Source organism: Pyrus communis, chromosome 8, assembly GCF_963583255.1.
Source record: "Pyrus communis chromosome 8, drPyrComm1.1, whole genome shotgun sequence".
Taxonomy (NCBI): domain Eukaryota; kingdom Viridiplantae; phylum Streptophyta; class Magnoliopsida; order Rosales; family Rosaceae; genus Pyrus; species Pyrus communis.
The window spans coordinates 3,009,745-3,025,513 of NC_084810.1; the positions used below are offsets into that span (position 1 = coordinate 3,009,745).

The 15,769-nt window shown below is 38.4% G+C and overlaps 1 pseudogene; it reads right to left on the reverse strand.

The window, feature by feature from the left end:
* Positions 1–2,464: 2,464 nt before the first annotated feature.
* On the reverse strand, positions 2,465–4,475 carry LOC137741870 (probable sodium/metabolite cotransporter BASS1, chloroplastic; annotated as a pseudogene).
* Positions 4,476–15,769: the final 11,294 nt, after the last annotated feature.

Sequence of the window (15,769 nt, forward strand, 5' to 3'; positions counted from 1 at the left end):
ATTCTATAAGAACATGGGTTATAGGAAAAATAGTGATAATTCAAACTAACCTCAGTAAGCATGTTTTCTCATAAAACGTTTCATAAAACATAGTCATCAAGTCATGCTTTTCATGTATGCACTTCTACTATCAAAACATGCATTTTTAGAAGGGGTCCACTCACAGTATTTAACTGCCAAAGAGCCACGCAACTAGCGAAAACGGAAAAGCCACAAATAATTGCCCCTAAGCACATAAAGGATGCATTTCGTCAAACTCTACTAAAACGACTTATTTTGGGAAAATGGACATCGGAAACGGATTCAGGATGTCGAATTACCCTAAGAAGGGTCCCGGATAAATTTGGTAAAATGTCAACATAAGAATTTTCCAAACAATATTGCAACCGGATCTAGACGAGGCTGATGAGTTTGGGCTGAAATGTGCTAGGCCTAAAGGCCTAAATTCAAAGGGTTTACGGTTTAAAGTGCACGGGCCTAAGGCCCTAAAGGGAAATGGCCCAAGGGCCTTTAAATTTCAGAAAAACAATTAAAATAAATAAATGGGTTGGGTTTGATTTTAACGGGCCAAAGGCCCTAGTTGGTAAGGCCCAAAGGGCCTGGTTTGCCTGGTTTGAAGGGTTGGGCTCGGGAGCCCGTTACTCACCGGGGAAGATGGCCGAAATTCGGCCAGAAATTAGACAAAATTTAAACGCTCATAACTTTGTCAATACTTAACGAAATCGAGTGATTCAAAAATGAAAATTATAGTTCTCGAAGAGATGAAGAGAATGGTACCTCTCACGACGTCCAACTCGTCGTGATTTGGCTTGAAAATTCTTCCAAAGCCGCGAAGGTCGCCGGAAACTGGGTAAGATTCAAATGGATATAACTTCTTCAATACTCAACGAAATTGGATAAAACAAAAAGGAAAGTTGTAGTACTCGGTGAGACGAAGAGATTGATACCTTGCATGTTGGCCAACTCGTCGGGGTTTGGCCTGAAAGTGGCCTGAAAGCCACGGGTATTTGCTGGAATCTGGGTTTAGTTCTCCGAGGTGGTTTTCCTATGTAAAAACGTCCCAAGACAATACCTATTTTCATTAAAACCACCAGACCGTTGAAAATGAAGAATGAGTGATGGTATTTCGAGCCTCACCTAGTCGGGAATAGTAGAACTCGCCGGTGTGGGTGTGCTAAACATGATTGGGTGGTCTCTGTGCTTCACAAAGGATGAGGGAGAGAAGAAAGGCCCAACGATGATGGTGATGCCGTCGTGTGTTTGTATGTTTGTGTGTGTGTTCGACGGTGAGGAGGGAAACGTAAGGTCGAGAGAGAGATATAGAGAGTTTCGGGTAGAGAGAGAGAGAGAGCCAAAGGGAGTGACAAGGGAGAGTGAGGAAGAAAAGAGAACTCTTGAGAAAAAGGGGGAGAGAGACTTTTCAGAAAAATTTAAAAAAAGGGAAGGGAATCGAGGGACAAATCAGGGATGGCCCCTCCTTGGGGAAACCATTTAAGATCTAAAAATTATTTTTAAAAAGAAAATATCCTCAAACTTAGTGAAAATACAAAAATACTTTTTTGATTCCGTAAATTCCAGGACGGATTGTTACATACTACCATACGCAGCTGAAAGCTACAAATCAATTATACATATGCCAATGTGCGATACATGAAAATGAAAGAGATCCCTCATTTTCTAGTTTTCGAGTCTTCCTTTTATCTAACCTATGTAGAAATTCATGTACAATATATATTACTGAATTTAACAGCTAAATGTGCGGTCAAAAATCCACAAATATCTAGCAAGTGGAATATCTAAGCAACTTAAAATGCATTGATGTATAGTAGGACTCAAAGTGCAGACCACATATCTAAATATTTGGAAGAAATCCTTAGGGAACAGACATAAGCATCTGCAAGGGCTGCCAATCCGAATGAAAAATTCATAAATCGGACATCTGTCGAATAAGTATACAATAAACTAGAGTGAAATTAGTGGAAATGATTTGGTGGGGTGATTGATTGAGAAGTTTGGGACACTTTTTGAGGTTTTGATTTGGGATTACAGATTAGGGATTTGAATTGAAATACAAGACTAACCAATTGGATTTGTATATGTACATTAGGCCAATTGATTAAAATAGTGTACTTGCTCTCTTATTTTCTAGTTCAATCTTCCTTTTAGATTTGACTATTTGTAACTTTTCTTGTCCGAGATAGAGGGAATATATATAGTTGTTTAGTCTTTCCTAACCTCCCGCCACCATTCCTCCATCTTTGCTTATCCCTCCTTTATCCTTCATATTCCCCCTCCATAACATAACTAAAAAAATATAAAACTGAAAACAAAATGGTAATCAGAGCAAGCCAGAATGGGTGGAGATATTTTTGCAATTTTGGCTTGCTATTATCTTCGAAATCATAGAATATAGGACTTTTGATACATGAACAAATATGTGAAACATTAAGTTAAAATCCAGAGCGAAAATCAAAGGATTCACATTGAAAGGCAAAATAACATAGTTCAACTTATTTCAGAGACCAGCACCGGAAAGTGCAAATCCAACTATTCCGCAGCTAAAACGTACGAAAAGAAATTCCGACAAATACCAGCTCATACGATAACAGAAGGATTGAAGTTTGTACTGCTCGTCTAAAGATTTTACATGACATTTCAATCTTGCTTCTGGGTTGGCACAGTCTGTCTCCAGAATCCTGCCAAGGCACTACCCAAGATTGAATGACAAACACTGGAAACAGCACATGGTACTGCAGTTAGAGGGTTTCCGAAGTGCTGACCGGCTAGAACAATTCCGAGCATCGAATTCTGAAACATAGAAGAGCCGAAAACAAGACTCGCAGACAACTGATAGCGCATACAAATTGACATGGATTCTTTCAATCATACATACACACACACATCACACGTGTGCGCACCCACACAATACAAGCAATCATATGGCTTTGGTACAGAATGAAATTAACTATTGACTGTAATGTCTTTTGGATTGAATAAATGAATGCAATGTCTTTTCACTAGAAATTAAATAGCAGTGGAAAAGCTGTGAAACTCTCTTATCCAGAAGAAAAAAAACAACCCAATGATGCTTACCTCCATGCCAATCTCGATGGAGATAGTCCTTGTGATGTGACATCGAGCCCAAGCATCCTTGAAAAGATGAATCCAAAGAACAATCCACTTGCATGAAGAAGAGCGGAAGCTAGCACCACTTGTTTACCAGACGTAAGGATTGCAGATGAACTCTGGGCAATTGCATTCCCACAAAGAACACCTACAGTTGCTACAGCAATGGGTGGCATCACGGGGGAGTCGAATTTAACCAGGCCTTGGAAATACTGATTCAGAAATGCACCCGCCAAAACAGGGAGAAGCACAACCTGTGTTCAAAGCATATGGTACCTCTATATAATTTAAAAACAGCAACAGCTATAACAAGACGAAGGCAAAACGATTGAAAGCTTACCTGCAGTGTTGAGAATAAGAGCCCAGCTGCATCTACTGCGACATATTGGCCGGTAAGTTTAGCTGTGAGAAATGGGGTCATGATCTACAATATGAAAGGGTAAAAGAAGTAAGGTTCCTTGGAAAAAGCTTATAATTTAAGTCATTAGTAATAGTAAGTGGTAATTAAATTTCTATGATTATAAATCCAAACAAGGGAATTGGTCATTTCAATTTAAAATTTCTGATTTTTGTCCAAATTTCAAGTTTATTTCCCATGTCCAAACTGTGGGTTAAGGTCTGATCTTTCAGCAGATCACTTTAGGTTGAGAATCGAACAAAGGAAAATTTTATTCATAATTCATATTTAACGAATCATTTCCAAGGGAGATAGTTTGATGCTCCCCGTAGCTTTTGACAGGCAAAAGAAATAGACACGACAGAAAGTTAATCAGAATTTAATTTTTCCGGGAGTTTTAGCAGAAAATTTGATTCAAACTTATCTTTCTAACCAGTTTTCAATGTATGTGAAAAAATTTGGACCATACCAGTACACCACTTAAAGAACAAAAAAATATCAAAAGAAATTGATGTCAGTTTACCAACCACGGCTGATAAAGTGCTTGCTGCTGTCATTAAAACCGAAAGTGCCACATTTCTACTGCAAAAACAACAAGGTCATCAGATCCTCTGGCCAGGAGAGGGGAAAAAAGTAAAGTAGACTTTTGTCACCCTAGTTTTTGAAAGTTTTAGTATCATCCCTTTCGGTCCTATTCATCTGAGCAGCAAGATGGTACGCAAGGTGCAAGTGAAATGTAGGCGTGCCAATCCTGTAATATTTTTTCAGTATAACATACCCATCCAACTCACCAACACTCTGTTGGGGCTGGCAACATAAAGGGGTGGGACAATTATGACAAGTTGATACTATTTCAGATGATTCAGGCACCCCAAAGCAACCCAAATCGGAAATGCAGTCGACACAGCCTCACCAACCAGTTCAACCCAATCCCTGAAACTCCTAGTTGCATTTGCGTTGGAGCTGTTGGACGAAATGCTGCAGTGAAGCGGAGCTAGTGGTAATCGTGCGTTCTTGGCTGTTGGTATCGCTCTGGATTTTAACTTAATGTTTCACACTACTAGAAGGATTTCAGTAGGTTAGCACAAAGCAATCAATTGCTCTGCCCCTAATGGATCATCAACTGTGTCCACAGTAAAGCTTTCACAAGGCATTTCCATAAGAGGAAATAGGTTGACGACTCTAAAGGGAAGGCTTTTGGAATCTGCCACAAATTGTAAGCTGACCCATCCAGATAGTAAGGAGCTCAGTATTCAATGGTTCTTTGACAAAGAGAAGAGAGATTGCGAACCGGCTCGAACCACAATAAGTACTTAATAAGCAAAATAAATGAAACAGCTTAAAACTTTAGGTTAGGTAGTTAAATATATCCTAGTACACATGTATACTGTGAGAGAAGTCTCCTCTTTTTATTTTTTAAATGGAGACTTGGAAGAGTAATTCAACACTCTCTTTGTGTATGTGTAAAGAGTAATTGATCACTCCCACTCTTCTTTTCTTTGTCTAATCTAACTTCTAACCTATACAGGGGTTATTCAATTCATGACGCTCCTGGCAACTCTTGAGCTTTCTTTGAGAACTGTGTGATGGAACTCAAATTCTAAGCGGCGTAAGAATTGAAGCATTCCTCTGGGTTATTTTGTTAATTCCTTCTGGAAATGTACACATTAACTAACCCATAAAACCTCAACCTGACTTCTCTCATTCAACCTGCACCAAAGTACGTAACTTTGTCGCTAATCTCAAGAACCACTTGAACCACCAGAGTCAAGCTGATTCTTCCTTGCCTTGTTTTGGCAAAACTTACAATGTCCCCACATATCTGTGCATGTCTAATCTGAAGCATAGGTATTCATAAGGTTTAATCGTCACTCGTCACCTTTAGTCGTTGCATATAAATTTAGAAGTTGACAGTGTGGATGGAAATTTGTTCCTTCTTGTTCTTGGACGAAAATGCACCTGCAAAAACAATTAACACCTTAGGTCAAGACCAAGAGCCTCACACGTCCACAATGATTTTGGGGGGGGGGGGGGGGGGGGCCGTTGGCCGAAGAATCTTCAATGTCAAAGTTAGAATTTTGAGGGAAAAATGTTTGGAGAATTTTGCAAAATGATTCAACTTACGTTTTTGGAGAAATGAAATGGTATTTATAGGGATGTGGCCGGCCCCCTTTGGAGAGGTGGGAATTGGCCACATTTGGTGATTTTTGGGTGTAATTGCAAGATATTATGTCACATCTTGATTTTTGTATGAAGATTTAAGGAGCCACATCTTGATGAACTCGGAGTTTCCATCTTTTTCCAGTGTATGTGCCACCATACAACGAGAAGAAGTTAAAAGGTGAGTCATTGCTCTTGACACCGAGTCCAGTGTGCGAGAAGCTCGAGCATATGCTTCAAATCACAAGTCACCTCAATCAAAGGTTTACAAGGGAAAAAGGTCAGACTTAAAATGTGATCACTGTCTTTGTATTGGTCACCTTGGAATTCGTCATACCAAAGATCGATGTTGGATACTTCATCCAAAGTTAAAACCTAAGTTCAACAAGGATGACAAATGACATTTCAAAGTAGCTCAAACCCACCATTCAAAAACAGTTATGGGTCCAATCTTCCAGCATCTTTCTCAATAAACCATGCAAGTCAAACTCCTAATGGTGGTTTGTTAGATTTTACGTCAAATCCTACTACATTGATCAATGACTTTGCTTCCTACCTTCAACGCAAAAATTGGAGGGGTCAGAATGAAGAAACAGTGGAAACTGGAGCCAAGAACCACACTACTCTCCTTGGGAAGTTCACTGGGTTTTTGGCAGAAGCAGAAGGAATGCCACATGAAGACACTGCATATATCTTAAATACTTATTTCAATAGCTCAAGATACAAGTCTTGTGCATGATTATTGGATATGGGTGTCATTGATCACATGACAAACCAACCTACAAACTTGCATGATTTAAAAAAAATGTCATCTTAAGTATCAGTTGTTAATGGTAGAGGAGTTTCAGTCATGAGATTTTTCAGGACATGGTTACCGGGAAGATGATTGGTTAAGGCTTCTTTCAAAATGGCCTTTATTACTTATCTATGAAGTTTTCACAACCAAAGGGTCTACAAGTCAGTACAAATAGATGTTTAAGTGATGAAATTTTGTGGCAATAGCTCCCTTATTCATTCCATCCTTGTACTCAATACAAAGATCCTCATCCAACCCACAACTCACATGAAATGCCAAAGAGCATTGAAGCTCAGAGCACTGGATATCACACCCCCTTGAACTCTCACAAACATAGCACCTCTCCTTCCACCGCATTTTCAAAACCTTGGAGCAATTAATCCCTTCCCAGCCTTCGGGGATCCTTGAATAACACTTCCAGTGTAGAGAGTGAATCTCACATTGATGAGATGAGAGACCTTGCATGTGCTTATAAGGTAGTTAGATTACTTCTCATATTGTCAATTGGTTTTATGGTGGAACCTCAACTTTCTTTGTAGTATTAGAACAAGTTGGCCCACGTGTGAAGCCCAACGGCCACACTTGCTCCACGTCACTCGAGTTGTGTTGTTCACGTGTTAGGTTTGAAAATTTGGCACACATAAAAGGAAATGTTGAGAGTGAATCCTACATTGATAAAAGGAATGACCTTGCATAAGTTTACAAGCAGTTGGACTATTCTCCATATTACCAATTATTTTTATGATGAAACCTCAACTTTCTTTGTTCGTACACAATGTGTGCCTACCTGCCGTCTCCAGTGGGCTTTATTACCCCTCAATTGACAGGACACAAACAACAAGAACAGGACTCAATGGATTGGGAATGCACAGCAGAAAATGCGCATTTGGCACAGAACCAATCGCCTTTCAGATACTTTTACGAGGGGATTTCCATAGTAGGAGGCATAAACCATCAAATCACCTCTCACAAAACACAATTGGATCTGACAAATAGCACACAAAAAAACCCATCATCTTCTTCTTCATTGCACTCTTCATCCCCTGCAATTTCTTGGTTTCTCTCTTCTTGGTCTTGGGTAATCTCGATATTTTCATTGCAGCAATTTTCAGATTTACCCTCCATTTTCCCCACCACCTCTTCTTTCGGCTCCAACCCAAAAGGCAACTTGTACTCGACATTAAGGTCCAATGTCGAAAGGGGCTCTCTAGGGAACAAATCGGGCTGAAACGCCCAAACCCTTTTCTTGGCAGGCACAGAATAGGTGAGATGGCAGTGGCAGAGGTGACAAGGTTAGGGAGAACGAGTTGGTCACTAGGTGCCTTTCCTTTTTTCCCCGAAATGTGCAAAAAGGACAAAAAGGCATCCTTCTGCTGCTGCTACATGAGTCTGAATCTCTTGAGAGGAGATGGGCCATGGAATCTTTGATCCATTTATTGGTCTGGTTTTTGGGCAAATAAAAATGGGCAAAATGATTTGGTGGGAAGATTGATTGAGAGAGTTTGATTTGTATTGAGGTTTTGATTTAGGATTAGAGATTATGGATTTGAATTGAAATATTAGACGAACAAACTAGATTTGTTGTGGGAACTTTGAAAGTTACGAGCCTTCGTTTTTATTTGAGTTTTAGTAGCCAATATTTGAATTTGGTGGGCTATTTAAGTTTTTGGTTGGGGGAATTTTGGTACCAGAATTATTTGGGTGAAAGGTTTGGCTTTGCTGTTGGCCTTGGGTTTTGGGTTACGATTTGAGAGAAGTTTTCTCTCAAAATGACTAGGAGTTTTTTTTTGTGTACAACGATAAGCCAAAAATTGAAATCTTTCGATCTGAACTTTGTAGATGTAAATGAGATAAATTGGATAAAGTTGTGTAATTTTTCCCTTGTTCCCCAATTCAATCTTATGGATTGGACTATTTGTAACTTTTCTTGTCCGATATAGAGGCAATCATATGCAAAATAAAAGAACGGAAATGGCGTGGACCGGACATAAGATAGGAAAGAAAAATAAAAACAAGTAGTGTTACACTTATCACCTTTTTCATACCACATTTACATAATCTCTCTAATAGAGGTATAACCCACCAATACATGTTCAACTTATTCACAAACCAGCACCAAAAAGTGCAAATCAAACTGTCCATAGCTACTACGTACGAAAATAAATTCCGACATACGTTGCCAAGGTAGTACCCAAGATTGAATGACAAACGCTGGAAACAGTACATGGTACTGCAGTTATGTCACATCCCGACCTGGGCCCCCACCACATCCTGGGCTCGCTCCACCACCGTAGCACGATATTGTCCGTTTTGGGCCCCGACCACGCCCTCACGGTTTTGTTTCTGGGAACTCACACGAGAACTTCCCAGTGGGGAACCCATCATCGGAGTGTTCTTGCGTGCTACTCGCTTAACTTCGGAGTTCCCATGGAACCCGAAGCCAGTGAGCTTCCAAAATGCCTTGTGCTAGGTAGGGATGAGAATATACATATAAGGATCACTCCCCTAGATAATGTGGGGTCTTACAATCCACCCGCTTAGGGGCCCGACGTCCTCGTCGGCATAATGCGGCCAAGGTTATGCTCTGATACCAAATTGTCACATCCCGACTCGGGCCCCCATCACAACCTGGGCCCGCTCCACCACCGTAGCACTATATTGTCCACTTTGGGCCCCGACCACGCCCTCACAGTTTTGTTTCTAGGAACTCACACAAGAACTTCCCAGTGGGTCACCCGTCATAGGAGTGACCTCACACGCTACTCACTTAACTTCGGAGTTCCCACAGAACCCGAAGCCAGTGAGCTCACCAAAGGCCTCATGCTAGTTAGGGATGGGAATATACATATAAGGATCGCTCCCCTAGGTAATGTGGGATCTTACAAATTAGAGGGTTTCCGAAGTGCTGACCGGCTAGAACAATTCCAAGCATCGAATTCTGAAACATAAAATAGCCGATAACAACACTCGCAGACAACATGGTACTGCAGTTAGAGGGTTTCCGAAGTGCTGACCGGCTAAAACAATTCCAAGCATCGAATTCTGAAACATAAAATAGCCGATAACAACACTCGCAGACAACTGATAACGCATGCAAATTGACATGGATTCTTTCAATTATACATACACGTCATACATGTGCGCACCCACACAACACAAGCAATCATATGGCTTTAGCCATAGGATGGAATTAACAATTGACTGTTATGTCTTTTGGTTTTAATAAATCAAAGCAATGTCTTTTCGCTTGAATGAATGAAATTAACAATTGACTGTAATGTCTTTCCGTTGCGATGTGCCGATGCCATGCCACCGCAACGCAACAGCCGTTACGCCATACTCAGCTGGGGAAGTTGCAGCATGCACTCCATGAGCAGCAGAAGCTTCCCCACTACACAGACGGTGTGCGTTGAATAATTCGAAGGGTTGAGTTGATAAGAGAGAAGGTGAGATTAAGGGATGAGAGTGAAAAAGGACACTGAAAGGAAAGATTGGGGAGGAGGAGGGGGCTGGTTTGTAGCATGTGGGAGAATACAAATTCAAAAAAAAAGAGAGTGGGGGAATTTAGTTAGATGTTTGGGGTTTGGTGGTGGGATAATAGGATCGTTAGTCATATTTGTCAGGATAGAAAAAGAGAGAAAATTGAAATGGGTCAAACGGTGGAAGAAAGGGAATAGAGAGTGTAGAAAGGGATTGGTTTAAAATGGTAAAGATGATATTTCCTCCTTCATATTATTGTTAATTATCAATATTTTATTGCTAAGATATATCATATATGGCTCACTTCCTAATTCATAAATTGTTCTTATTCGCAAGTTGGGGCATAACAAGTTTGCACTTTGCTTAAAGCGAAGTAAGCAGCCATTTCTTGGCAAGCAAAACCACAGCTGAAGTAACCTTCCACCACCTGCTTAAAGAAAGTTGTCTCCTTGTTATTAACACATTTTTCTTCTCTCAACCCATTTTTGCTTATTACAGAACCACAACTAAGAGATTGGAGTTTGAAAGAAACCTAGTGTAAGTGTTAGCTGTAAGTTTATGAGCATGAATTGTGGAAGGAATCAGTTCTTGTGTCTAAGATTGATATGGAAAAGTCTTTGTCAAAAGCTTTAACTTATTTGGTTTCCTTGTGGAATAAGTATTGAGAGATTCTGAGTAATCCTTGTGAGATTAAAACTCAGTAATAGAACACGTTTAGGATTGATATGTTGTATCAATCGTGGAGTCCGAATCCTAAGTCTATTCTGATAGGGAATGACAAAAGGAGTACTGTAAAAGGCTTATGCCACTGCTCTTGCAAGATACGGTTCATAGCATTCTGAGTCCTATTTTTTGGAAGAACCATTGTGCCTTGCTAAAGAGGAGAAGGCTGCAAGCTGTGAAGTTGCAATGGCTTCTTCATCTGGTTCCAATTCTGCAGGTAAGTTCTTGAGTGTTTCTCAAGTATGAATTCATCTCTTGGTTAAATGAAGTTGTGATTTAATTGGTTGTATCCATGTTCTTTAGATTGATGAACTGTTCGAGTTTATTCTTACATGTGGTATCAGAGCCTTGGATTCTAACCATTAAGTTCAACCCTCCATGGAAACCATTGAATCTGGGACACGAGCTGCACGCTAGGGTTCAAAGAATTCGAAGCTAAATAAAACGGTGTCGTTTATAAATATGGCCGTCTTAATATATAAAATTTAAAAAAAAAACAAAAATAAAAAAAATGGTGTCGTTTTAATTACAAATCTGGGATTGCTGTCCCGTTTGTGTTCTTCGAGATGAGTTTTCTTTTTGTTCTCTTTCCCTTTCCTTATTCCATATTGCGAGAGTTATTCTAATGTCGAACAATAAGTCTTTCAAACTTCTTGAATAAAGATATGAATTCTGATTTAATTTGCACCTGAGTTTTCAATTTTAAATTTGTTCTGCATACTGTCATGCTAAAAGGAAAATTTGAATATGTTCCTGTATTTTCTGATTACCTTGGATGTCAATAAAGTTTTGAGTTGAACGGTTGCATAGATTGTTACAAATTGTTTTCGCTGGTATAACTAATAAGAAATAAATCAAATAAGTTTTGTCTTACTGTCTTATATTGTACAATCGGTGCTAACCACTTCTGCAGAAATATGACAAATAGTATTGCAGTTAGAACAATTAGTGTTGTTTGTGGATTTCATTGTAATTGTTTACTCTACATATATATCATTAAACTCCAAGGATATATATATGACTAAATTGATTCAATGGGCTAAATTTTAATGGTGAAAAAGATGGAAGTCAGGAATCTTTAAAAGGGTTCATAGTTCTAATTTTATTTATCAATTCTGCAGTTTCACTCAAGACACTAAATTTAGCAGCAGTACCAATACTCACTGGTGGAAGCAATTATAAGAAATGAAGAAGAGATATTGAATTGCTCTTGACACTGAATGAGTATGACATTGCCCTTGACAATCCACAACCTGAAGCTTTGATTGATAAAAGTACCAAAGCCGAGAAGACTGAGTTTGAAAGACGGACTAGAGCAAACAAGGTGGCTTTAGAAAGTGGAATGACAGACACCATGTGTGGGGGAATCAAGAAATTTGCTCTTGCTAAGGATTATCTTCAGGCCATTGAGAATAAATTTAGGGAATCTGAGAAAGCTGAAATTGCTCAACACATGTCTCTCTTAACTTCTTACAAATTTGAAGGTGGAGGCTCAATCAGATATCGTATTATGAGGATGACTGTGCAGCCAAGAAGCTCACTTCCATGGATGTCAACATTTGTGAAGAGCAACTAATTTTCATGATATTACAAGCCCTGCCACAAAAGTATAGCCAACTCAAGGTATCTTACAACACTCAAGACAAAACTTGGACCGTGGATGAGTTGATTGCTCAATGTGTGCAAGAGGATAATCGACAAAAGCAAGAAAAAGGCAAAGAACCTGAGTTTGTCAATTTTGTGCAATCTGCAAAGGGAAAGAAGAAGGCAAATTCAGATAAAATTTCTAAACCTCAGACTTTTGATAAATCTATGATACCTGCTAAAAATTCCAATTCCTCTAAGTCTAATAAATTTAAGGTGAAAAACAAAAATATTGAAAAGGTTAGATGTCATCATTGCAAAACCAAAGGTCACTATAGAAAAGATTATGAAATTTTCAAGGATTGGCTGAGATCTAAAGGAAGAACGGATGTCTATGTGTGTGAGGAGTCAAATGTCATTTGATATTCCTACTGATTTTTGGTGGTTTGATACTTGTGCATCTGTGCATATCACAAATTCTCTGCATGGTTTTAAAGAGCAAAAGAAAACAAACTGTTTTAAGGTTTTTGTTGGGGAAGGAACCAAAGTGGCAATTGAATCTATAGGGACTGTAAAATTGAAATTGGTCACTGGGATGATAATGCAGTTGGATGAAATGTTATACGTACCTAAAATGAGGAGAAATTTAGTATCAGCATCAAAACTAGTAAAACAAGGGTATTCCTTTAAGGGCAGTGATGAGAGTACAAAATTTTTCAAAAAAGGTTTAATACAGGGAAAAGCAGTTTTATTTGATCATCTTTGGAAGTTGCAATGCACTGTTGAAATTGAAAATTTGCATGCTTTGACTACTGCAACTAAAAGAATGCACAATTTTGATCAAACATTCATGCTTTGGCATAAGAAACTAGCACACATTTCTAATGAAAGAATCTTTCAATTATCAAGATTACAATTAATTCCTACCATAGATTATAAAACTGCAGTTGAGTGTGTTGATTGTATGAAAGGTAAAAGGACTAATGTTAGGAAGTTAGATGCTAAAAGAAGTCTTAGTTTGCTTGAGATCATACACACAAATATTTGTGGCCCTTTTCCTATCAAAACCATTTGTGGGAATACCTATTTTGTGAAATTTATTGATGACTTCTTAAGATTCAGTTATGTTTTCCTTATTCGTGAGAAATCAGCAGTCCTTGGTTGTTTTAAATTCTTTAAAAGTGAAGCTGAGAAACAGTTAAATCATGTGATTAAAATTGTTAGATCGGATAGAGGAAGGGAATATTTTGGCAAGTCAAGGGATTGTGGCACAATATACCACTCCTGGAACACCACAACAGAATGGAGTGGCAGAAAGGAGAAATAGGACATTAATAGAGATGGTGAGAAGTATGATTTCAAGATCAAAACTTCCTGGTTTTCTTTGGGGTGAGGCATTGAAGACAGCAAATTACATCTTAAATCGGGTGCCATCTAAATTTGTGCCAAAAAACCATTCAAATTATGGAATGACCAACTACCAAGCTTCAATCATTTTCATGTTTGGGGATGCAAAGCAGAAGCAAGATTCTACAATCCAAGTGAGAAGAAATTGGATTCCAAAACCACTACATGTTTCTTTATTGGATACTCAGAAAAATCAAAGGGTTTTAAGTTCTATTACACTCAGGCACACACAAGAATACAAGAAACTTAAATGCCATATTTTTAGAAGATGAAGATGTATCTGATATGGTTCTAGATAGCTTTGAGTTTGAAGAAATGGTGCAGTCGGATTTTGATACTTCACAACTTAATTATACTCAAGTACCTTTGCTTCAGAAATCCAACACCATTAATTCTGATCTTGATGAAGACATGATGGATGTTCCTGAGAATCTTATTCAAAATAACAATCCAAGTATTGAAACTCAAGAAATGACTCAGTTCGATTTGGATCATAATGTTAGTGATCAACACACTGATAACTTGTTGGAACAACCATAACCAAGGAAATCTAGCAAAATAAGAAAACCTGAAATCTCAAAAGACTATGTATATCTTCAAGAGGCAGATTTTGACTATGGTGATATCGATGATCCTGTGACCTTTCATCAAGCAATGAAGAGCCTTCAAGTAGTTCTATGGCAAAGGCAAGAAGAACTTGATTCAATGCAGAAGAACAATGTTTGGTCCTTAGTGCACTTGCCAGCTAAAGTTCAAACTATTGGTTGTAAATGGGTATACAAGACCAAGAAGGATGCTGAAGGAAGGATTGAAAGATACAAGGCTAGATTAGTTGCAAAAGGGTTTACACAAAGATAGGGTGTTAATTATAAAGACACTTTTTCCCCAGTATCTTCAAAGGATTCTTTGAGAGTTATAATGGCCTTGACTGCCCATTTTGATCTGGAATTACACCAAATGGAAGTCAAGATTGCTTTCTTGAATGGTGAGCTCGATGAAGAAATATTCATGACTCAACCTCCTGGATTTGTTGAAAGGGGGAAAGAAAATATGATTTACAAACTGAACAAGTCAATTTATGGATTAAAGCAAGCTTCAAGACAATAGTTCTTAAAGTTTGATTAGGTGGTGACTTCACAAGGTTTTTTTGAAAACAATATGGATGATTGCATTTATCTTAAAGTGAAAGGCTCGAAATTCATTTTTCTTGTCTTATATGTTGATGATATCTTGTTGGCAAGTTTGGATATCTAAATGTTGAAAGAAACAAAAGGTATGCTCAGTAAGAATTTTGAAATGAAGGATCTTGGTAAAACTCATTATGTTTTAGGTATTGAGATTATCAGGGACAAAAATAAAAGGCTTCTTGGTTTATCTCAGAAGGGTAACATTGAGAGAGTACTCAATTGATTCAATATGGAAAACTGCAACAAGGCTAAGGTTCCGGTTAACAAAGGTGACAAATTCTCTTGAGATCAATGTCCTAAGAATGAACAAGAAACCAAGCTCATGAAGTTAAAACCATATGCTTCATTGGTTGGCAGTCTCATGTATGCCAATATTTGTACTAGACCTGACTTAGCCTTTATTATTAGACTTTTGGGAAGATTTCAATCAAATCCAAGAGAGTCTTATTGGATGGTTGCAAAGAAAGTATTGAGGTATTTGCAGAAGAATAAAGCCTTCATGTTGGTTTATGAACAAAAAACCAATTTGCAATTAGTTGGCCACATTAATTCAGATCTTGCAAGGGATATAGATGAAAGAAAATAGACTGGAGGATATATTTTCAAGTTAAGTGGAGGGGCTGTTTCATGGAAAAGTGCTAAACAGTCTATAGTGTCTACTTAAACAATGGAAGCTGAATTTGTGGCATGCTTTGAGAGGATGAAGCAAGCAGTTTGGTTAAGGAACTTGATAGTTGATATGCAGCTAGTAGAATCAGTTAAAGAACCGATAATAATACTGCTGTGTTTTTCTCGAAGAACAACAAAAGAACTTCAGCCTCGAGGTTAATGGATGTGAAATTTCTCAAGGTAAGAGAGATGGTTAAAAAAAGGGGAAATTGATATACAATATCTGTCTATTAGTATGAT